The sequence below is a fragment of the Anas acuta genome, chromosome 23 (assembly GCF_963932015.1).
Source record: "Anas acuta chromosome 23, bAnaAcu1.1, whole genome shotgun sequence".
Lineage (NCBI taxonomy): Eukaryota > Metazoa > Chordata > Aves > Anseriformes > Anatidae > Anas > Anas acuta.
In genome coordinates, this window is record NC_089001.1 from 2,844,899 (window position 1) to 2,870,122 (window position 25,224).

Below are 25,224 nucleotides of genomic sequence, written 5' to 3' on the forward strand. Positions count from 1 at the left end.
ACAGCGAGGGAACACAAATGTTCCTGCTGCTGTTGTACCTGGTGTTTGTCATCGCCCGACTGGGAGCATCAGGTCCCAGTAAGCAGTGTTAGGAGGAGAGCTGTCTCCTTGCACCTCTGAGCAGTCTTTGAAGTGTGAATCAGGGTTTCCATCAGTTGAGCTTATCTCCAAAAAGTGATCATTTTGGAAAACGTGCCCCATTTTGTTTGTATTTGAACGCAGGCACCAGAACGAAGTGTGTGTGCCTCTAGCACTTGCAGTTCAGTTGCTGGACTGTCACCAGTTCAAGCCATCACCCAGCGAGAGTCCCTGGAAGCCCAGCTCTCCCCGTGCTGTCTCTGGACAGTGTTTGACTAGACTGCTTTTATCTCTCCAGCCTGTCTGTGGGAGTTGAATCTTTGTACAGAGACTGCATTGCTTGGCATCTAATCTGCACTAGTTGACTCAGTCAGCCTCCGAAGGCAAGGGGGGAGGGAGATAAGTAGGAGGAAAAAAGGTGGGAGTGGAAAATAACATATTTGAGGGGACAGCAGGAAGTCTAGGCTCATTCGCATCTTGGGAATTGCTCAGGACATAACCAAGTGAGTGTTTCCTGATCCCCTCTCTTTTTATTTTTTTTTTTCTTTCTGTTCCCCCTGTGGGCCAGGAGGAAAGGATGCCTGGTAGGGCACAGCTGGGAGAATCCCAACAAGGGTGATGCCCTTAGCGAATGTCACTAGAAAGCCAAGTGTCCCAGGTGGGTGGCAGTCCTGACCCACCAAAACAGCTTGGCCACAGTGATTTTCTTTACACTGCTCTCTGTGGTACCTGGATTTCCCCCAAAGATCACCCATCCAACCCAGCCTGTGTTTATGCAGAACTCGGGCAGAGTTCTCTGTGTGGAGGATATTGGAATATATTTGCTTGTTATTGTTTTATTTTATTTTTTTTTCTGGATTAAGATGGAGATTAAATGAGGTTGACTGATGAGGGCAAGAAACCAGGAAGGATTTCTGAAAGATAAAAAGTGTTGCTGGCTTTGGATAAGAGGGATGGGGATTGTTTGGGGCCTGTAGGATATCTGAGAAGAGGTGCCCTTGTACAGGTGGAGCTGTAAAGTACTTTGGGACACCTCAGCATAAAAGTTGCCACGTGAATGTCAGATGCTGTTATCTGTTGTTATTAAAGCTGGGGACCTGCTTGCACTTTTAAAGATCGATAATCCCACATTCTCTAACCGGGCCGAGCTGGGATCACAGGGCGCTCGTTGTATGATCCGTGTGTTCAAGGACTGATTAGGCCTTTCCTTTGTCTGCCCTAATTAAATCAATAAATGGCCTCTGTAGTCACCTGTGTAGCAGGTGACAAGTTTTGCTGCTGGAGGTCACTGAAGAGGGCATCCTGGCAGCCTTTGAAAAAGGAAAGGATTTTGATCCAGAATAGTCACAGTGTCCTAGTTTCCCAGTCCCTTGGGCCAGCTCGTTCCTAGAGCAGGGCTCGGAAAGCAAATAGAGAGGAACTGAAGAGAATCGTCTCTCTCAGGGATGATCGAAGAAATTCGCCATTTCTGTTGCCTCAGATCTTTCACTGTTTACTCCAGCTGTCACCTGCTTTGTCTCTCTTATCCTCTCTTATTAACATGTTAGTAATGCTGTGATGAGGAGGTGAGCAGATTATGTGTCAGCGTTGCTTTATGATTTGGATTCCAGCTATACTGTAGCAGCTCCTGGGTGCACTGGCTTTGGTGTGAACAGTATCGTGTAGGTTGCTGCATAAACCCGGTGCTTATTTATCAAGGTGAGATCATTTTAAGTGAAACTGAGCAGAAAGAAATATTTATTTGGATTCCTACGGATCCCGTGGTTGTTTGAAACCCAGATCAGCTCTGAGCTTTACTTACATGTCTCAAATAAATTCAGCCAGAGTCTGCGACTGGCACGGCCTCGTTCTGGGAGATGAAAACAAATGCAAAGCCATGTGCTGGGGTTTGCTCTGCTGGATTCGCCCACTTTTTCCCAGATGGATACAAGGGCATCTGCAGGTGTTTTCTCCAGGACAGTCAACCTTGACACCGGGTCCTGGCATGCAAGGGTGTGGAAGAGGGGCCACCGTGACTAGCACAGCTGCCTCCGGTAAGGCTACTGCCCTCGGCAGTTTTTTTGCCAGGCTCCTGGGCTGAGGGTGTGTGTGCAGAAACCTGGCTCTCCAGAGCACGTCCTTCCTTCCCTGGGACTCCTGGAGGCAGCTCATTGCTCCTAAAACCTGGTGCCTTCCAGCGCTTGAGGATTATCCATTTAAAATAAAGCAGCACTAATAGGATGGGATATTTTTTTTTTTCCTCAGGGGAGTAAAAACGGTGTCTTTTAACCTGTCAGGGTGCATTTACAGTGCAGCTGAGGTTTGAAAGAGGCTGTCCAAAAAGAAACCTAGGGTAATAGGAGTGTGTTAGTAGAGCTAGTAAGCACTGAATAGTCTCTGTGGTGGCAGAAAAGCCTTAGGCTTCAACTGATTGCTAATTATGTGGCTCTTTTCCTTTTTAAGAAAATGCCAGGCAAGGTTTGTGAGGGAGGTAAAGTGTGTTAATGTGTGGAGAGTTACCAGTTTTGTTGGTGGTGTATTTTATTTTTTTTTTCCCATGCTTCAGTTTGGTATTAGAGACCGGGCTCCGGTTTTAAAATGATGCCGCGTTGCCAAGTTCTGCCACCCATCTCTTAGAGCCTCTCTGTAAAGGGCACAAGTTATTCCACCTTAAAAAGAAAAGGGGAAAAAAAAAAAGAAAAGGGAAAGAAAAAAAAAAAAAAGCAAAACCCACACTGTGCAGAGAGGGAGAGAGTTACAGAAAGTGGGCCCCCTGCTTTTTTCAGAGGGGGAATGTAAGCAGATCCTCGCTGAAACTGCTTCACTCAGCAGTTTTCAGCTTGTTTTAATTGGCCTGGCCTGAAAGAATTCTGAATGCTGTACCTGTGCCAATGAAAATGCAAATGTTTCCCCGAGACGAGGCACTTGGAGTGCCTGTGCCCCAGCTCTGATAGCAGCAGCAGGGGCATGGAGACATGGATGGGACGGGAAACGGGGAGGCCTTGATCTGACTCGGCTTAGAAAACAAAGGGCTTTGGAAAATGAAGCACGAATAAGGTAGAGCAAAACGTGGGGTGCTGCTGGAGCTCCTCCGAAACCAGGGGCTCGCCTGCAGGGAGGCCCAGCACCCCCTCACCTTGTGCTGGGCTGCTGGATCCTCTGCTGGCTTCCCAGGCAGCCTGACGGCTCTTTCCTTCCGTAGTTTTTTAACTGCTGTTTACTGGAGGTTTCCCGTCAGCAAGAAGGCTGTTCCTGCGGTGCCGAGATGCTGTGGCCAAGCGTGTCCATCCAGCCAGTGCCTCTGGGGGTGGTGGGTGCCACCGCGTGGCCCTAGGGGCTGTCTTTTGGGCTGTTGCTGGATCAGTTGGTGATGGACCTTCAGGTCTGGAGCTCTTCCTCTGTGCTGCCATAGCCTGAGCAATCTGTGATCTCCAGGGCTGTTCCACCTCATGGAGCCACACTTTCTGGGTGGCTCAAAGGGATGGCACCGGGGCCAGTGGATCAGACACCGCTGGTGTCTGCTGAGGTGCTGGAGTGTGTTTGAACGGAGAGTTTTGATGAGGGTATGACGTTGTTTCAACCAAAAGATCTTCTCCCCGTCTGGCTGGCATAGCCTTACTGCTCCGTAGCACTGAAACTTCAGGATCGTCCCCACTTAATGATGGCTGTTCTTCTCTAACTCCACACACACTGTTATTTGTTTCCGTCTCAGCTGCTCAGAGCATTTCTGAATTAGTTCAGTTTCACGGTCCCGTGTCCTGATGCAGAGTAAACTCTGTTCTCTCCCAAAGCATCAGCTCAGCGTTGGAGTCAGAATTACTGGCATGACTGTCTTCATGCTCTAAGCTTGCTATTATCTAAAAACATGAAAAGATGATTGCTTAATTCTTTGTGTTTATTTTCTAAGAGGCCCTTTTTTTTTATTTTATTTATTAACGACTCTGTCTTTCCCATGTGGAAATAAAAATGGGTTCCATTTTGCTTGAATTTGATAGTAAATCACACTGGGTGCATCATCGCTAAATTGTGGTGTGTGCATACAAGCACGGGTGTGGGACCTCTCCGGGGAATCCCATCCTGCCTTTCCCATATCCCATTTTTATGCTTTTTATTCCTTTGAGATGCTGGCCCTACATCGAGATGTCCTTCATCTCAAGAACCAGTTTGCATGCATGCACATCTCCCTCAGGTTCCAAACAAAAAATTCCTTTGGAAACAAAAAAAATCCCTTATGGGCCTGTGTACCAATATTCTTCATCTGCTGAAATTCCCCATATGCTGGGCGTCCCTCCCTGTGACCATTAACTACACTTCTCTGCAACACATATTTCACAAATTATGGTCACACAAAGTTATGTTCTTAAGTATCCATAAAACACACACTTTGCTAGAGGACATGTACTAAAGTCTTGGAATGAAGGAATAAGAAAAAATACCTGGCTCAGCTTGTTTTTCTGCCTCAAGTCAAATTACAGCCCAGTTGTGAATTGGGAAAATAATTCATTTTCAATACATGGTTGATCAATTTTTTCCGTCTTTGTAACTGCCTATACAGTAATGAATATATGTTCTTTGCATTTTTCAGATAAATATCCAGCGTCTTAGGGTATTTAAAATTAGATCTGTATACATTTGCAGAGCAATGATTATTCTGAATTTCATCTGAGGCAATTAAAAAGCATCATGATGACATTTAAGGTGATATTTTTCTCCCCTATGTTAAATAATTATAAATAATAATAATGATTAAACAAATTATTCTGTTCCTCCCAGTCTGGATCAACCTTTAGGTTAATAATCTAAATCATTAAAATTCATCTGTCTCTCAAAGGATTGAGCAGTTTAAAAAATTGGAGGAACCTTTCTGCATAAGGGTGATTGATAATTACCAAAGCAAAGATGTTTTGTGGGTAAAAAATGTGAAGGCTCAGCAGATTGATTGGGTTACACAGTGGTCAGGTTGAGGTGATATTTTCAACAATTAAACTCGGCACAGATTTATCAACTGACATCCGCTGTGTGGGAGATGCAGAAGTCAGGTCCAGGCCTGCTTCTTTGCACACCAGCTCTGAGGAACCCGTGGTTCCCAGCTGCAAACTCACTGCGTGACCTGAGGTTGCTGACAGCCACTTTTTGAAGTTGTTATTTAATTTCAGTGGGAGTTGGGCTCTTCTATTATGACGTTTTATTATTTTTTCCTTAAATTTGCCTGTATGAGTGAGATTTCTCTTGACTAAGTTTGTAGGCCAAGCCATCTGCTCTAAAATCTAAAATACAATAAATACATAAAATCCAATAAATAAAATGCAATAAATAAATAAATTAAATCCAAGCTGCTACCCAGGAGAGTTCCTGCTAGTGTCCATCATTCCCTCCGCTCTAGGGTTGGTTGATTTACCTCTGCGGATGCCTCTCTCTCTTCATTTGTGATGTAAAGCACCTAAACAGTTAGATGAGAATTGAAATCCAACTTTGAGATGGTTACAGCTGGAAAATGATTATGCCCAAGGTGGCTCTCTGTCTCTGCAGCCACGAGTGCTCTTCTCCCATAGGAACTGCAAAGGTAACGTGATAAAAACACCAAAATACAGCTTAGCTTCTCCATTGATGAGCAATCCAATATAACTGCTTGAAAGGTGTATGGACTCTTCTGGACTTTGCACCTCTTTGGTTAATTAGAGAGACTTCTCTGGCCACAAAGAGCCATGGAAGAATGGATTTCCAGTGCGGGAAGGAATGATAAGGCTTTCCCAAGGGGCTTATTGGATTGCGAATCGCTCCACCTATTTGCAGAGTTTCTCAGAAGTAGTCTGTGTTCATCCATCTCTCCCCCCTCCCTCCGGACTATTAAATCTCTTCCCACTCTGCTAAAACCAAGCCTTCGCCTTGTCTTAATAAATTGCGTTTCTTGCTGAATGTGGCTGCTTTGCAGGAAAAGACACCGCTTGGAATAATCAGGACCAAATTGATAACCTTGTATATGGGGTACAGACTGAGGAGGCTCCCTTTAAAATTGGGGGGACTTGCCCCTAATTTCATTGCCTATTAAATATGGCTGTTGATAACACTTCCCTCCCCAAAACACATACTTTATTCCCGTCTCGTTTTGCTATTTACACCCCGTCCCGCTTTCCCTGTCGCCTTATCCTCGTGGGCATCCCTCGCTAACCATAAATGCCATAAAGCTGGAATTCCAGCTCAAACTTCAACCCAGCGAGAGGAGTTAGTCCAGCCCTGAGCTGCGGTGGCTGCTTGCTGCAGCCGGGCTGCGGCTCCCCGGGGAGCAGCTTGCTCAGGAAATGGAGCTATTTCCGGGCCCGGCTGCCGCCAGGAAATGAGGAGGCAGCAGAGATATTTTTTGAATTTGATGGGATTTTTTTTTTTTTCGTACTTTGTAGCGGGGAATGCTCAGGCCGGCGCTGCAGTGAGCGGTTTATGGAAACCTTTGGTTTGGGGAGACGGGGGCTGAGTTGGGTTGGGGGCTGACGCAGGTCAGATGGAGAGCAGGGATCTGGGAGCAGCAAAACGCAAGCGAGGATTCCACAGATTTGAAGGCAAAATAGTAAACGTGACCTCGTAAATCGTTACTACTTTGTGTTGCCCATATTCTCATTTTCCTGATGGATTTTATTTATTTATTTTGTATTTTTTGACACAAAGTTAAATAATTTAAAATCCCTTCTGAACCCAGAGCAGAGCCTTTCGGGTGCTGCACATGTAGAGATTCGCATCTGCTCCCACCGCAACAAAAAAGATTTCAGGTCCCCCGCTCTAATAGCAGCCCTTCTACTTTAATATTAAATAGACTTCCTTAAAATTAATCTCATCGTAATCTAAAGAAGTCAAGGATACTTTAATTTTTGTGGAAGATGTGTGGCTAGCCCCCTAGATTGTTTTAAAAATCTCAGTCTTACTCGTGTGAATATCTGGTAAATTCCTACTGCAAGTGGTGGTTGAAACACCAAAAGTAGGCATTTCCATTGAAAATGGAAAAATAATGGCATTCTTTTAGTGAGCTTGGGCGGCGTTTGAGAAATATGTTGTTATGAGAGCTACACAGAAGATAGTCCTTGTAAAGGGTTTCAGTTGTAGCTGTTTTCAGAAACAGATCGTGCTTTGAAATTTTCAGGAGGAAGATTTTTCTTTACCTGTCCCTCTCCTCCCTCAGGAAAAAAACAAAAAACAAACAAACAAACAAAAAAAAAAACAAAACACAAACAATACATTTAAACGAAATTTACCATTTCATCATAATATTTTCTATTTTTATAATACAGTCTGTGTTCAGTATGGAAAGATTGAAAAAAACTCTGCATTGCTTTTGGATTTTTCTTGAAGATATGAGCACGTAGTACTAAAGCTAGGAAGCATCAAAACAAGAAGCTTTTTTTCCTAATGAGAAATCGACATTTGTTCTGAAATTTCTGAATGGGATAGGTTTATGGCATTGAGAGCTTTATTCCACGCGAAAAGGTGGTTGTGCCATTTGCCTGATTTTTCCCAGGCTGTTTCACCCGTGGTTCCCTCGAAGCCTCTGTGATCAGGGGACAAAAGCTAGCTGCGTTTGCCAGCGCGTTGTTTTGTTGCTGCTTCGGATTCGGAGTCACAAACCGCCAGCCAAAATCCTGCCATCACCTTCCAGAGGCAAACAAGAACTGGCCTCTGCCCTAAGTGTGCGTCCTACAAGAGTGTCCAGAGGAAGCGCATCCCAAGGGAGGACTGCGGGACAGGCACCCTACAGGCACCCGAGAGGAGCCGAGCAGGTTATCTAGGCAGCCCTGGTGCCATAGAAACATAAGTCTGAAACCCCAATACAGGGGATCCGTGCCAAATTGGTGCCTTTTTGTGCTGAGGATGGTACGGAGAGTCGGTGTTCTTCCTGCAGGCCAAGGATTTTGCTTGAAATCCAACTTGTGGTGTGCTTGCTGTGCTGGATTTTGCTTTCCACAGGTACGCACGTGCTTGGGGTGGTGCAGCGGGCTGGGCGTGCTCCTGGTGCAGCAGAGCCCGCAGACAGCAGGTCTGAACAGCCGGCAGGGAGGGAGAAAAGAGGGGGAGCGACTTGCTTGTAGCTGTCCAGAAGGAAAACATAAATCTTCTGAGCTGCAATGCAATGCAACGCTCGCTCCCTCAGCACCCACTGCCTCGCGAGCGATGTCCCAGATCTTTACGTATGTGATAGTCCCACTGAGTTCAATTGTGGCTAAGGAAACACAAATATTGTTACTCACATGTGGAGAGTTGCTCATGTACTAATCAGCTGAAGAGCAGAGATATCCATCTCAGTCTTATTAACTTCATCACACAATTTATCACTGAAGAGGGTTACTGAAGGCTCAATTAGGCACTTGTGATTTTGGCTAGTGCCTGCAGAATAGTGTCCCGTTGTATAATTTTGTTTGGTTTTGGTTTTATATAGTAAAGCACAAATAACATTTACTCATGAGACAGCCTAGGGACACACTGCCAGAAATAGAGGCTCCCGACAATTATACAGGATGTTGCTGTGGTGTTATCATATGATTCATCCACTATGAGTATGAACAATTGTTAACCTCAAGACACTCTCACTTTCACGCCCTCTGACACACATACCACTGAGGACAAATATCCTCAAGATGAGTAAAACATTAGGATTGGGATTTTGACTCATAAAGGTCAGTTCATTTCAGGTTCATGCGTTAAGCCTTAGCTTTGCTGTCCAACCCTTGAGCACGAGGATCGTCTACAAGCAGTGTGAAGTGCAGCTGAGGAAATCTTTCTGGATGCTGATTCACGGTAGTAATGGCTGTGGATAGAGACAAAGTGGTCCAAGGTGGACACCACTGAGATCACTTACAAAGAGAATAAATTTGGCCCAGACCTCCTGATACAACTGCGTTGAGTTCAGGAGGGAGTAATACTGAGAAATGTGCCCGGTACGGCTGGGAGAAAGATGGCCAAAGAGATTTAGGTACTTGAAAGAGGGTTGCTCCTGTGAAAAGCTTCTGTGCAGGCTTTGCTTGACCATGAGCTTGGCAGAACATGAGCGTGGTAGAGCAAGGGCAGCTGGCATCAGCCGAGAAACTGGACTTTGAGACCTGGAGTTGCAAAACTGTCTCTCCCGATGAGCCCTGCAATGGGTAACAGCTGGATGATGGATGAGCTCCTTTGCAACCCCCTCTCTTGCATGCACTTCGTTATCCTATTCTTCCCTGTACGTGTTTGAGGGGCCACCACTGGCTGTGCCTTTTGCAATTCTTTTTTTGTCTCGTTTACTTTAACTTAATTCTGGCCCTTCCCTTCACAACTTGGGCTCTGGCTCTTGCTGGTGGCCAGCCATCTTTTGCCAACTCTTTTGCCTTGCAAAGTCGCATCACTAGATGGCAGTGTAATGGCACACACGTGCCCTGCCCGTACTGCCGGGGAGAAAAGTCAAATTTCACCTAAAAAAATGGGCAAAATTTAAAATTTGAGTGCAAAGCAACTTCCAGACCTTAAAACTGAAAATGCCTCTTCAGCCACCTTAAATTCTCTGAATGCTTTCTGCAAAGACCTAGGACAAGGTCTTCACCTATGACCCAGTGACACAGGTGCTGCACCACTTTACACCACGCCCCTGATTTGGCCCACAAAGCTCACATGGATGTCACAACCATGCGTGCGATTTGCACGTATGTGATATGAGGTCAGGAAATTTGGATAAGATCTAAAATACAAAACCAGTAACGCAATCAAACCTGACATTTTTCTTCAAAATTAAGCTTTCCTCACTCTTCAGCTTTTGCTCTTGCTTCCCCACCGGATAATGTTTGGAGCTGCTTTGCAGTGTTTGACCCCGTGGTACAGTAAGTGAAGTGCCAGCACATCTCATTTCAGCTCTCCAAAGGGGAAGTGCTCCAAAGGAGTAGCCCAAAGGGGAATTTGTGTGGTGCACAGGTTTTGGTTTGGTTTTCTGGAGGGCGAATTGCATCCTGTGGGTTTGCAGCGTATGGAGTCCATACATTTGTGTATGTTTTCTTAGGTCTGGGCTAGCACCCTCATTTATGACCAAGATTTTAACAAGGAGGAAAATGTCACAGTATAGAAAAATAAACAGGGTAAAAATAAGTGGCAGAAAGATGGTCTTTACCGCACTAAACATCGTCCTTTTTGGACGTCACGAAGACAGCTGTTGGCTGAGAGTGAGATCTGAAGGTCTTTGTTAGGAAACGTTATTGCTGAGATTTTCACTGTTTGGATTTCCTGTTTTCCTCACTTCTGAACCCTTTGGCTTTTGTAATCTCAGCAGGGTCAGGTCTGGTCATCCGTGGGGAAACAGACTGTGAACAACAAGGCTGTGTGCTGCGGGAGCAGCGCCGGGGAGTCAGTAGGTGAGCGGCTGGGCAGGTTGTGGAGGAGCCAGGATCCTCGCCCGTCTGCTCTGACCTTCTGTGTAACGCTGGCCATAAGGCTGCCTTGTCTGAACCACATCTGTCTAGATAAAAAAAATCTATCCTTGGTGTAAAAACACCGAGTGATGGAAAACCATCCGCTGTCCTTCAGGAGCGCTCCTAGGTTAATTGCCTTTGGCCGTTAAAAATGAGTGTCTTATTTTTGGTCAGAATCTACTTAACTTCAATTTCCTTGTCGTTGTATCTGGTTATACTTCTATCTGTAGGCAGAGGAGCTTTTGTGAATTTTTTTTTTTTTAAGATGTCTTTGATGCCCAGATATGATATGCTCCAAAAGATGCTTCAGGATCTGTCACCTCCTAGATAAGATGTGAAGGTCAGAAAGGAACCATTTGATCTCTCTCAAAACCCCTACTTTTGGAAGAAAGCGCCAAAATTCACTCAACTTTGGTTTGTTTGGTCAGTTACTTTCTGACTCTCCACAAACTCCACCTCCAGTATCAGAAACGTAAAATGCTTTTAACAGTCCTGTTTTCAAGCGTTGATTTCCCTGCATGCATGTCTTTGTGTCTCCATTGGCTGAACTGTAATATTTTTCCCTGCAATCGCTAAAGCAATGGTAGCCTTGGAAGGGATGAAATTAAACCGAAGCAAAGGTACGTGATTGGAAATGTAGAGAGAGAGGCCGAAAAATCCCACTGTGTCCACACCTGGTGGCAAGTCACATAGCTATACCAGGATAGCTGAAAGGATATAATCCTGTTGTAGTAGGCATTATTAATGTTATTGTATAATATTATTTGTCCCTGTGTGGTACTGAGCAGTTACTCTACATAAAGTAATTAAGCACCATACAACAGGTCTGTGTACCAGGTGAGCCTGTGGAGTAAATCAGGGCCGTCTGTCAGGCCAGTTGTGTGTGTGTAGAGGCTGAAGGAAGGACTCCCGTGGTGTACTTAGCTTGGTTTTTCTTTTCTTTCTTTTTTTTTCTTTTTTTTTTTTCCCCTCCTGCACATGTATTTGATGCAAGCTAAAAGTGGTCCTGCCTCACCATCCCCGGAGTATGACCAGGAATTCTGCTCAGTATCTCTGTCAGCATCCCTCTTTTCCTTTCCATCGTTCAATTTCTTCCTCCAGAGAGTGATTTTAACCAGTGAATAGGTCAGATCTGTTCTGGAAGGGGGGCTTCACTTGGCTAATATGTTCCCCTCCCTTCCTAATTACACACAGCCCATTTTCTCAGTTATGCATTGGCTTTTCTCAGCATTATTGTGGTACAAGTCATCTATGTTTTGGGGTTCTTTTGTGATAGGGAAACCCCTCCAGCCACAGTTGCCATTAAATTCAGCTTTTTTGAAGGACAACTGGGAATATTTTCACAGGGTGGTGTTTAATTGTTGGATGTGTCCCAGAACTTCCCCCAAAAGTGTTTTTTCACATTCACAGGTGTAGGGGATAGATACTGCACAGACATTTCGGACTCGATTCTCTCCTCACTTACGGTGCTGCCTTGATGAAGGCAGAGAAATGAACTGGGTTATATCGGCGTAATTCATGTTTTTATAAGAGGACAATTGGGTCCTTGTGCTGCTGGCTGGACAGCACACGGCTTGTCACATTGCGAGGTGTCTGAAGGCATCGGGGCTACTCTGCAAATTGAACCACGGCGTGGAGCAAGGGGACCCGAGGGACCTGCCACGATGTCTCCGTGCATGTTTCAGGCCTGCATCCCCAAATGGGGTCGCGGGTCCCCTGTTTTCCCCTCCAGAGCAGGTGAGCTGGACAGCGGCTCCACTTCTCCCACTCGCTGGCCCTCCCGGCGGCGTTGCTGCAACAGGACGTCGTGATTTACAAGGCCGGGGCCAGCAGGAAATTCCTACCTCCACCCCCCTGGAGCAGGGAGGAAGCAGGAGAAGCGCCGTGACTCAGAGTCACGCCTGAGTCACCCCGTGCTGCGCGGTTCCTGGGGTGGTGCTCGGCCCCTCCGGCCACCCCCCTGCCCATCGCCAGCCCCTAGGGCACAGCTGGAACCAACTTGAGCTCCTGCATCAATGTTATTCGAGGGGGCAAATGGGATGCTGCAGGTAGAACGGGGCCTGATTTGGTTAATGCTGTTCTTTAATAGAGGAATAAATGGCTTACGGCAGGTGCCTGGCAGCTGATGGTAATCAATGGGGTATTTATTTGGGATCAGAAAATATACGCCGTTACACAAGTCTCTCCTCTGGCTTTGGCTTACCACAGGCTCGCTGAAATTGGATGGGGTCATTCGCTGTCTAGTCACAGATAATAAATCAAAGGGCTGAAGAAACTGCAGGAGAAAGGGCACGGACTGACCAAACATTTAGCTGATTGTAGTAAGCGTCAGCCCGGCCAAAGCGAAACTTTCCCAGCAAATTTTCACTAATCTCGAATCCAGTTATTCCCTGTAGGCAGCTGAGCTAAGTAAATAGAGGTCGCTTTACCTTGACTAAACAATGACTTTGCTCTAGCTGCTGCCAGCTGTGTGGCAGTCACAAAATGTACTTTAAAGGCTGCTGGGGTGAGTGAACTACTCAGTCTGGTCGAGTTTGGGCAGGATTTAGGGTGCTCAGTTAGATGGAGCTGCGGTCGGATCAGCTGGTGCCGTTCTTGGAGTGGGGATGGAGCATGCAAACGATCGGCCGTGTGTAAGGAGGAAGCAGAGAGGAGCTGGGGGAGTGGAGAAAGGATGACTTTCCTCTGATGTCAAAAATCCCATCATTCAGTGCTCGCAGGGAAAAAGACGAGAGGAGAAGAATGTGGAGAGAAAGAGGGAGAAGAAATGAAGGGAAGGGGCACGCTCGGGTTTTTCCCTAATTCCGCAGGCTAGCGTTTACCACCTTAATAGGATGGAGAAGGGAGCCTGATCCCGAGAGCCAAGTTCTGAGCAGCCTTCCAAACCCCGGGGACTGTTCACATCCCCACCCCGCTCTGGACTTGGTTAGTACTGCCTTGATCCGAATAATCAGGTAGATAAAAATTGTCAAGAAACTTACTGCACTTTCCTCAGGGCTCTCTTTGTGCTAGCTCTTATTCCTGGCAGTTTTAATTTCTCTGGTCATTGTCTGCGTTTGTCAGAGGTGTTAGATACGCAGCTCTCCTAGGATTTCTGCAGTGTTGTGAGGAATGACCAGAGCTGGAAGTGAATTAGGTCGGGCACCAGCCGCAGGAGAGCTGGAGTAGCCTGGAGCTCCGTCCAGGTTGCTAATTCTTCCTTCCGAGAGGCTCATTTCAAAAGGTGCCGGATTTGTCCTTCGTGCATTTTGCTGTGTGCCGTTGCCTGTAATTAATTTTTTTTTTTCCCCCACTGAAAAAGCTTTCTCAACTGGAAAAAAAAAAAAAAGAAGAAAAAAAAAAGCCTAAAAACAACCCCCCACATTTTTGGCAATGGGTTGTTTTTCTAAGCAATTAATTAAGCGCTGATTTTAAAAGAATTTGCATCCTTCTTCCAGCCTGTGTCAAGCATGGATTTTGTTTTAATCACTTCACTACCCTCTGACTGAATAAGGACTGAAAAAGATGCAGAGAGTAAAAATTTCCTCAGGAAATGAATCAGACGAGGAACCTATGCCTCATCTTGCCTCCTACAACCGAAGAAAGAGAGGATTTTGTCAATGGTGGGTCAGTTTACAAACGTGTCCTTTGCAGCGTGAGTCATAAGCAGTGATACATTTCACAGCAATGCAACCACAGATGCAGTTTAAATCCAGGACCGAACGCCAGCTAAAGATAAATGGCAATGAATCCTCGTGCCCATAATAGTAATGGGAACGAAAATGCAACCTGTCAGACCGGCGTGTACGCCAGCCAGCTCTTGCTGCTGCTTAAAACCAGTGTCAAAATTCTCGCTTGCTTTAATGGGAGCAGAACAAACCCTCGGGACACGGCCTCGTGATTTCCATTTGCTGATAAGCAAGGAGGGGATTTGAAGTTTTGCAAGACGGAGCTGGGAGAGCACCTGCCCTGCCACGAGGCTGCTGCACTGGGGGCTCGAGGAGCGGGGTCTGCCTTTCAGCAGAGCCCAGGCTTCGGGCAAACGTGCATGGTCCCAGGGGGATGTCACCTCTGCCAGGGCAGGGGACGAAGGTATTGGGAGCAGGTGGGAAGTGGTGCTGTCTCCGGAGCTGGTTGAAGCATGTTACCAGTTCTGAGATTTCCAAAATGCTGGCCATTTATTTATTTATTTATTTTTTCCCCCCAAAGGCACCAGCCTTTGTTAGTGTTATAACTGTTAAGAGATGTGTAAAAGCTGTCGTTGTGAGCCTACCATCAAGATTCGTTGTTGTTTTGGCTGTGGGTGAGATAATGAAATTTAGCAGGAAATCTGAGCTGAAATACAGAAATTTGAAGTTTTCACTGGTGCCGCTTTCCCCGGTGTTTCCTGAGACTAACCCTTGCAAGCGTGTTAGTACTCATGGTTTTGTTTTCTTTACTGAGTTTTCTGTGCTCATCTCTAGCTTGCCAGGCTTTAGAAGTCTTAGGCAAGAAATCGGACATGGATCAGCTATTTAATCAATCAGCCAAAGTCAGTGGTGCTATTGCTCTTTATTACTGGCCAAGAGATGTCTTTTGGTGTCCTAAGGCGTGATAAGAGGAGCGGCTGAGATGCTGCAGGTCTTTCCATCAAGGGCAATGACCATCCTTAGGAAGATCTATATATTAAACGAGGTCATAGACACTGACTGCAATACGTTTGCTTACTTGTGTGTGTGCAACCTTTTTGTCTCGAGGCTCACAGGGGCTGTTTGCAAATATTAGCATGTCCCTTTGTAAAAAGATACCGCTGGGCCTGCACCCAAAGGGTTGAAATGGAATGGAGAACGGCAGACCTCGAGTCAAATTCAGATTTTCTAAGTCACTGGCCAGCACGTTAACCATGAGATCAGTCCTCTTCTCTTTAGGGTTAAACGTTTCCTCTTACAAAAAGAGCCAGAGGCTCTTGATTATCCATGCAAAACAGGCCAGCGCTTTGATTTGTAAGGTTTTGTCTGACACACTTTTAAATGGATGAAGCTCAATTTAGATTCCAAAAGAAAATCTAAATTTGGTGGTTGAGACATATACCCACTTTTCTCTCTTATCCCGAGGCACCGTTCTCCACCCTTCCCCTTTCCTCTTCAAAAAGTGATACTGCCTGATGCTTTGAACCAAGAGAGCATATTTCAAGATCAGCGTGGAACAATTAAACCAATGATCTGTACGCTTCAAGGAGAAAACTGAGCTGCAGTAGCTCTGCTTTGACAGGTCTTTGGAGGATTTCAAGGAAGTTACACCCACTTCATTCATGATAATCGGCTGTTTAACGCAGAGCAGCTCAGTGTTATGAATGAAAGGGAGCATGTTTTGGCTTGCAGAACAACTCACAAATCTAATGCTTCACTCGTCAAATAACCAACCACATAAAAAAAAAAATCTGACTTCATTCTTGAAATGAAATTAATGAATGCAAGATTCAGTGGGAAAAAAAAAAAGAAAGAAAAAAAGAAAAAAACACCTAAAGCTGCATCCTCTCTTTCTTTGGAGTTTCAGAAACATTTCCCCTCTCCTTTTTATGGATTTGTGAGTGGACAAGATTTGTGGCTGGACAAGTCTGGGAAACACAACACAGCCTCTGAACTGATTTTGCAGCTAAGACCAAGTCCTGGGGGGTTGTACACTAGATCAAAACAAGTTGAATTACTGGATTTCAGATATCTTGGTAGCAAAAGGGAACCAGAAGGAAAGAGAACATTAAGAATAGCATATGGATCTACTGAAATAATAGATCTTAATTTGGGTGGGTTGTAAGGTTCTGTGAGAAGCAATGGGCTCTGTATTATATGCCTAAGTAGTCCTGCTGATTATAATTATTTATTCTAAGAATAATATGTTAATTTTTGCTTACTAAACCTGGTTTTGAAGCGTACCACTATGTCCTCAGGTACTGCGGGGCTGCTGGAGCTGCCCTGTCTCAGGTGCCTTGGTGCCTTCAGGCAGCACTGGATTTATAGCCTCTAGAGAGCCTTGAATGCTACAGGGCTCCTGGGGCATTCGTTGTAGGCAAGTGTAGTTTAAGATATCTCAAATTAAAGGCAGGAGCAAGGATAGTTTAAATATTTCTTTCTACCTGTGCCTGATTCACGGTTCATTTGCTAATGAAATGGCTTTCAGGAGGAGCAAAGAGCACATCCATCCTTCTGGCTCCTTCACCGGGCGCTGATTTGCTTGTGCCGGGGCAGGAAGGAGAACAGTTCCTTTGATCAAATAAACACCGACAGGTGGTTCCGAAACTTTGGCTTGAAACTGAACTGAGTGTTTATTATTTGTAGTTTTGAAAGAAACGAGTGTAATCATTTCCCTTGCTCGTTCTCATCTGGATTTGGGGTAAAACTGTCATGTGGAATATTTATCTTGTTATCAGTATTTTACAAAGTATTAATTGTTCTCACTGGTTTTCTTCTGAGGGGAACATATCGTCAGGTTTATCTGAGAAATACATGGTGATATAGGTTGATTAAGTGATATTACCAAGAATGGGTCAATAGTGAAGACTAGGATTAACTTTATAATCCAAAAACCATTACAGCAGATCTGTCTTTTGATCCCAAGAGCACCTAAGTGTCTTTCTCCATCTTAGTGCCTAGATAGCTTCCAGGTCCGTTATATTGAAGGCCACAAATGAGAGCAGTGCCTCCTACCTGACCTTGACAGATGGGGAACTGCTGCACCAGAAGAGTCCTTGGCTTGCCCAAGACCTCAGAGAAAGTCTGGAGCAGAGGTAGTCTGACTTGGATGGACCTTGAGTCTGTTTGACTTGAAGCTGCCAGCTGTTTATGGTCTTGTGTAGTCGTCGTAGTTAGTAACACTACCCAAAATTGACAGCAATAGGAAACAAAGTCCTGGAGCAGCTGAAAAACCAAGGCCTAGATTTCCCACAGTTTAATGTTAATTAGGAGAATAAATAATTTCTCAGGAAGCTTAGGAAAGCGTCATGTCCCTTATGGTGTCTTCCGTGGAGTTTGTTGCTGTATCATATGGACAAAGGTGTTGAGAGACGTATTTTGTTTTAGCAAAAATCCCAGAAAAACATAAATAAGAACCTCACTGACTTCTAATTCTGTGTATGGAGCGTGAGGCCCAGCTCTATGTGGAGGAATCACGGGGAACTCAGCATCCCTTAATATCCAAATTGATGCCTACATTGAACATCATGCCTGTGTTTCTGGAACTGAAAAAGTGAGTTTTACTGAAAAGGAAGTTAAACAAAATCAATTGGAGACAAGTCAATTCTACATGAAGTTCTTAAATCTTTGTTCAGTGGCTGAGAGCCTCTGATGGAAGGTGCAGGGAAAAAAAAATCAGCCTTTTTGAACCAAAATAATTCCCAGGACAATGCACAGCTAACGCCGGGATCTTGCTGGAGCCCTTTCCACTTAGCAATGTATAAAAAGGGCAGGTTGGCCACAATCCCCTGTGCTGTGCCCTCCGGGGGGAAAAGGGTGAAGGTAGAGCAAGGCAAAAGTGGTTGCCTGAGAAGGGAAGGTGTGCGTGGGATCACTTTTTTGATTGCTGAATGCAATAAGCTAATGTCCTCCTTTCTTCTTCTACTCTACAGAACTGCATTTGGGGAAAGCAAGACCTGAGCAGATCCTTTTTTATTTCCACTCATTTTCAGGGTGAGTAAATTTTCTCGTCTTTACTACTGCTGTCATATCCTGTGGAGCTAAGAAGTGTGACTTAAGGTTCAGAGGAAAATCTCTCTTTTTTTAATCTTTGCACTGATAACACTGTGCTTAATTTAGCAGCAGTGAGGCAGAACATTTGGATTTTGTCATCCATTTCCAAAACTATTGTTGGCTTCTTATTTCTTTGTTCCCCCCTACTGCTCATTTTAGATTTACATTTTACTGTAGGTGCCAAAAGATAAGTTAATGCCAACTTGATGATTAATTGTCTAATACTTGCCTCTGCCCTAAGATGGAAAGCCTTTATCTAAGTAACCTATTAATAATTATTTTATTTATTACTGCATGGGTACATCTAAATGGATTTGGGTTCTGCCCTCCTGAGAAATTTGGGCAAGAATTTATTGTTACAGCATGAAAGAAAGCCAATGAAACCTTAAAGTTGGTATCAGAAATTATGTCTTAATGTTGGGGTGAGGGCATTTTTTTTTATCTATATTTTGCAAGCCCCGAGCAATATCACAGTCTTCTTGTCAAAAGTGTCCAGTAATACGCAGTTCTGAGGCTTTCTGGTGCACTCAGGAATGTAAAAATCAATACAATAGCTTGATTTTCAAGAGGCTCTGAGAACTGCTCAGGCCTTCTTAAGGTATCTCAGTACCTTACTGTGTAACACGGTGGATAATGCGTACGGGTGTAGATAGCATGATAATATGGCTTGTGAACTGAGAAATAACGTGGGCACCTATGTAATATCCATACCACCTTGTTCTGCTGCAGTTGAATTCTGGGTCCAAATGCCTTTTGCTTGTGTGTGAATATTTCGACACCTGTTAATCTGCTGAATTCACTGGCACCTAAATGAGAAGTCTACCAATTTTCCTGAAGTCTTAGAGCTACCCTTGGCTTCAGTGGGATTACTGTTTTCCTGGACAGGTCTGAGCTGGATGTGAATGAGAGAAAACTGGGTGGCTAAGGCTTGAGACATCAATTTTGGGACTCACCTCAGATCCCCAGATTTCTGTGAAGGGAATCTGGGTCATTTTGTGGGGTGAGCCTGAGACCATCGGAGCAGATTTCTCACAGTGTGATTTTCATCTGGGAGCATTGTAGCTCCTGTGAAGCTTTCATGAGCCTCTTTGCAAGCCATAGAAATGTGGAAGGAGTAAACTGGTAGCAGCTCTTCCTTCTGTTACAAACCCGAAGGGAATTCCCAGCAGCTACAGCTCTAGGAGGGTGTTTTGAGCGGTTTCCTAATTCTGATTGTTGAGATAACTGCAGATAAAAGTAAAAGCAAAGTTAAGTCTCTGCTGTACATCGGAGAGAAAATAGGAACAAGGTGTCCAGAAATGTTAAAACCATCTTGTTTAGGAAGATGAACAAACTCTATCTTGCATTAATATAGCTGCTTCGTATTAAGTGCTTTCACCCATAAAATACTGGCTGTGCTTTCTCTGTAAACAAAGCTGAATGTCCTTAATGCTGTATATGAAAATGTTGTGGAGCTTGCTGAAACTTCTGGGCCCTTTCCTGCACCAGTAGATGGTGAGCGGGGCAGCGGTGCCTGCAGAGATTTTCCACCGAGATTGCCCAAAAAAGTTTCTGTGCTGCCTCGTCGGAAGAAACGTCTGTGTTAGCGTGCCTCAGTCCTGCTCCGTGAATACCACTGCCTCGGTGCTGATGTTATTGGATGTGTTTCTAATTCACGGTGGTTTGAGGCACACTTTTGGGGGATGGAGAGGAGGTTAGCCAAGGAAGGCAAGGCCTGGGGTGAGCTGCTCTGCAGTTTGCTCAGAGCATCGCTGCCATCCCAGGAGCCTCACCAAAAGGGGATGCGTTAGGGCAGCCCGTCCATCCCACTCCCAGTGAAACCCCCGGGGACATTGATGGGGCCGTCTCACTCTGTGCTTCCCCAGGGAGGCTTTTCTCTTTTGGAAGGGTCTTTAGCAGGAGGGAGGAGGTGGTGATGGTAGCTTTGGGGCCTGCCGAGGTCTGTCCTAGGTCTCTGTGCTTTCCTAGGCACTTAGCTCTCCTGTAGGTACCTAGCCTCTTTCTCTAGCTGTATGATTTTCCTAAAAATATCTGCCTTCACCCTAGGTCTAGACTCTATCCCAGGCACCTGTAGATTTTCCCCAGGTCTGAGCCCTTTCCTTGAGATCTGTGCTTTTTCTCTAGGCATTGTTCTGCTGGGCATCAGCTGAGCAGGCTGCCGCACTACCGAGCCTTATTGTGATTAACACAGCTACAACATCAGAGAGAGGAAAGCTCAGCGCTGTTGAGGCACACGATTATTAGCACATTTGCTGTGTTTGAGAGAAGAGGGCTGTGGCTGTGCTAGCCGGACAAGCCTCATGGTGTTATTACCATATTAATGGTATCAGGGAGGAGGGCTGCAGGCGGCAGTAGCTGCGGAGGCTCACGATTACTTGCACGTTTGCAATAGGAGCGAGGCAAGGCTCGTGATTATTATTATATTGCTCATCAGTCTGTGTCCTGATACTGCTCAGTCATGCATGCTAGGAACAGCTTATCCATAATGCTGGGAGAATGGTGTGCCACAATCCTCTTGTAGCCCATCAGCAGGGCTGTTGGAGGACCTCACCAGGCTGTAAAAGGAATGAAACTGTATCACTAGCCCTCCCTCCTTTTTCTTTCCAACAAGCAAGGATATTCGCTGTGATTAAATTGCGGGGGCTTTGTCAGAGGTTAAGAACTTAACAAAGGGACTTTGTCACACGAGATGAGCTGTGAGGGAGATCCCCTGGAGGAGCTCTTCCTCCCAGACGTTCACACACCTGTATCCTGGGTGTCACAAGCCAAACACAGCACAGTCCTATTCAACAGACCCAAAACCAGCGTTTAAATGTTTTCAGCAAGAATGTGTGGTCCGGGGATATCTCATTCCTTGCCTGTGCTTGTGGCAGAGGAAACGGGATGGGAGTGCCACACGCGCATTTCACGCTCCTTGGCCTCACTCCAGGCCTCTCGTGAAATTGCCTCTCCTGGCGGTGCTGACGAGCTCCGTGCTTGCAATGGGAAACGCGTTAAACTTGGCGCCTTGCTTCTCCTGCTTGTCAGTGAGTTTTCCAGTACACTTAAAGCGAGATAGGTATTGAGAGGATAAGAGGATTTAACACTGAGAGGGTCAGGTATGGGCGTGGGACAGCAGATGCCTTCACTGATGGAGATTCTCCTCTTCAGCTGTCTCCTAAATGAGACACAGATGTCCTGAGCCCCAGCCTGTGCCTGAACCACAAGACTAAAGGGAGGAGAGAGTATATGTTTATTTGAACCCCTTGTTATACTGCTGGCAATGTATTGCTAGTTTCCATTCCTATTTTTTTGTACTCTTAGCAATCCATTTGCTATTGCCCTTTTCTTCTGCACTCAGCCAGTAATCAACACACTCCAAAACACAATGGATTCCTTTTTGCGGTGAATCCCCTACTTGATGCAAACGTTTTCTGGCCTCATTTCTTTGGGATACGTTTCAATGGGAAGAAGAGGGGAAAGTATTCCTTGTTCCTCGTGAAAAATTGCACTGGCAGCCTGGGTTATTTTGTCGGACGTGTGGCTTTAAGTGACGCCTTTGCCATCTGTTCTGTCTGCTAATTATGAATGCAAAACAAACGTAGCCCACAATTGCTTCATTTAGAATAAGGGAGATGGCAGTGACCAAAATAGTTTTATTTTGGTGTCAGATGCTCTTTTTATTTCTCCTGTCTCTTCCTAATCTAAAGCAGGTCTGAAGCACTTCTGTCTCTTCCTCTTCCAATTTCCAGCAATAGACATTGCCATGACAAATGAGACTGTCCTTTACGTGTTCATCATTTGGGCTTTTTTAAGAGGCAACTCCACAAAAGCAGGGAAAGGGAAAATATTACATGACTTGAACTGCAAGGGCTAGTTTTGGACTTCACTTTGTGACTCCAATTGCACTGGTCTTAGCTGTGTAAGTAACTTGAAGAGAGACATCGTGGTATCTCCAGAAAGTTTAACAGCAGCATGTGCACTGCTTTCTGGGGCTGTTCCGTCCCTGTTTCCTCTTACCAAAGGCAAGTCCTGTAGTCATACTGGACTAGCATGGTATTAATGAACATTGCATTCTCCTCTTGCTTTGTCCAGCAGCTGAAGAGTTGAATTTTCTCGACTTTTAATCGTGGCCCCAGAGGATTTTCTCCTTAAGTGACCCATCACCGAAGATGGGTGATCCTTGTCCTTCAGTGACTCAGCAGGACCAGGGTATAAGAAGCACAGACAACTCTGCCCCCCTCCATTTCCTAATTAGACTTTCAGCGTTTCCAAAGTTGTTGCTGACTTCAAGCCAGGGCTGGGTGATGTGGCATGTCGTGGAGGTATTGCTAGCAGCACAGCCATCCATCGAGCTGGCCTGGATTTAGAAAATGGAGATGAGATAAAATGCTTGCTGCGCTCTGCTCTAAGGGGACATGCAGCCAAAAAGCCAAAGCTGTGGAACAATTTCTCTTTGAGTTGTTTGAAACTGAAAGAGGCAAAGTGTTTTTTTTTTCTTAACTAAGTGACAAGATGATGTGTGCTAAGCTGTGACCTCATTTGTTTCACCAGTCCTTTCTCAGGCCAAGGAGGAGGTGGACAAGTGGCCGTGAGGGTTTTTCCCCCCCTCTGCTAAATAAGTCTGGCAGTTTGCAGATACACATCTGCTTCACTTCAACTCTCCTTGCTTTGGTATTGAGCATGTAGACACATGTTTTTTACCCCTCCTTCCTTCCCTCCCTAGCCATCACTCTTGCTATGATAATCAACAGGTTTCACGTCATTTTCTGGCTGCTTCCATGTTGGAGGGAAATAGGGCTGGAGCACTTCTCTGCCTACTAAAAATCAATGTTATGGACAGCAGAAGTCCTCCTTTCTTCCTTCCCACAAACCTTCTCCAAGAAAACTTGTTGGTTTGTGGTTAAATACTCCTTTCCCAAATTATTTTGAAATTCCTCTCGCTACTTTGCAGAGTTTTCCTGAAGAACAGAGGTAAAAGTTCTGACTGTTTCGCTTTGGCCACTTTGAGGTGGTCCAGGGAAGGAGCAGCAGGGGGACACTGCTCTCAGGAGGGCATTGTATCTGGGAAAATCTCTCTGGCTGCTTTCAGATCTTGGCCAACCCTCATAGCACAGCTGAGGCAGAAATATGCAGTGCTCCGTCACAGCCGGGGTGTGAAACACCCAGATCAGATCCTAAAAACTCACAGACTGGTCCCAAACTCCTGTTTCTTTGTCTTTGAGCACGGTGCATTCAGACCCGGATCCTGTCCTAGGCCATACAGTTGGACGCCACTTCTACAAAACAATCATCAAAAACGCCTGAGGATCTTGCAGTATGAGAGTTAAAGATTCTGCTGGTGTCCCAGGCCTGAAGGATGATCTTGTGGTTTAAGCATTTGGACTGCGACCAAGAGATGTGAGATAAATTCCAGGCTCTGTTGTGCACTTCCTCTGTGTCAGCTTTGGAAAATCATTCCTCCTCTCTATGCTTCCATTCTTCCCTTCTCCCCCTGTAAAACATCGTGCTCTGCTCTTGTGATTTTAATACTGCACTACTGAAATACTTGCAATTCTGAAAGCTCCTGATCCATGACTCAGCTTGTTTTCTGAAAATCTTCACTTTCAAGTTAAAATAGTGCTCCAGCCCATGGAGCTACAAGGGATGAAACAGATTTAAATTTGAAATAAAGGCACAAAAGCTAGACAAGTCTGAAGAGCACTGTAATTAATGCTATTTAGTCAGCCTGATGACAGCAAGAAGCAGCCTGGTTCAGGATGGCTGAGGTTAACAGTACTGGGAATGAAGGTAGGGTACATTTTTCTCTGGGTTCAGTTGGATGCCCTGGGAATGAATGTCCATGAATAATACTAAAAGTATGGCCAAGAAGAGACAATTTGTATGCCTACGTGGCTGTATTTTAATTAGTTTTAATTGCAGTAGCTTTGATTATTGGGATCTGCTTCTTTGGAGAAAGACTTAGCAAATAACAGTCACAACGTGATGGAGAAGGCTGAGGTTTTGATTCCCTTGTACCTGGTGTGGACACTTGCCAGCTGTGTCAGGAGGGAAGGAAGGACGATTGCTGGAGACTTCTGTAGGTTTGTAGAGTAAAGTACAGGGTCGGGCGTCCTGTTTGGGGGTGTAGTGCTTCTCGTTTGAAAGTTTGGAATCGCATAGACGTGACGGCAGCGTTTAACAAATCGTCTTTCTCGTGTGATTTATATCTGACTTCCAAATCCAGCGAGATGCCAGTCAAGCTCTTTGTCTTTGCTCTGGCTTTTGGACGGCTGCTTCGCTTGGAGCTCAGTGAATCGGTGGCCAAAGGAGTGAACCTCCCATGGCATAATGCAGAAGGAATGTGTAGGTGTGTGCAAACCTTCTTCCCGGGGGGCACGTGGCAGGCAGTGGCAGCTCCTGGTAGGGCTGGGTAGCCTGGGTGAGCTGCACGCGTGCCCGCTGTGGTCTCAGCACCCTGCGTGCCTCCAAGGTGTGCTGGGTCCTAGTGGAGGTGGTTGTCCAAGGGGTGTCTATAACTTTTCATCCACGCTCCCTTGGCGCAATGTGGCACCTGGATAATGAAAAGAAGACTGAAAATCCTTGGGTGCATCACGCAACCTAGGACGCTGGAGCTGGTTTTGCCTTCACAGCAACTGTTTTTTGAACAAACAGCTGTGAGGTGGACTTGGGTAGTCAAAGCTGCATAAAGGAAAGGTCCTCTGCACCCCTTTCGTTTCTTCCTCTACAGTGTAAGGTTATTCCCACTCTCAGGAACCATTCCTATTCTGTCTCAAATTTGCTGTTCCATACCTTGGTCTCTCCATTACAGCTTTGAGTTCAGGGTGGAAGAAGATAGATTATTTTTTTTTTTTCCCCTTCAGAATCTCCCAGGGCATATAAAGGACAGTTTTCTATTTATTTATTTATTTATTTATTTATTTATTTATTTATTTATTTATTTATAGAAGGCCTTAAGAGGTATGAAAAGTGTAACCCAAACCAGATCTTATTTACTTGTCCGTCACCTTGGGACGTTGGTGACGAGGCAATAAAAAGTGGTCCCAAACTACCACCCTGTCACATCTGCCATACTTGTG

The 25,224-nt window shown here is 45.3% G+C and overlaps 1 long non-coding RNA gene across 1 annotated transcript; it reads right to left on the bottom strand.

Moving 5' to 3' along the window:
- Positions 1–1,785: 1,785 nt before the first annotated feature.
- LOC137843742 (uncharacterized) lies at positions 1,786–13,587 on the bottom strand. Its single transcript, XR_011089659.1, has 2 exons — positions 13,448–13,587; positions 1,786–3,914 (listed from the first exon to the last, which is right to left on the bottom strand). It is a non-coding gene; the product is annotated as an uncharacterized lncRNA (long non-coding RNA).
- Between the last annotated feature and the right edge of the window lie 11,637 nt (positions 13,588–25,224).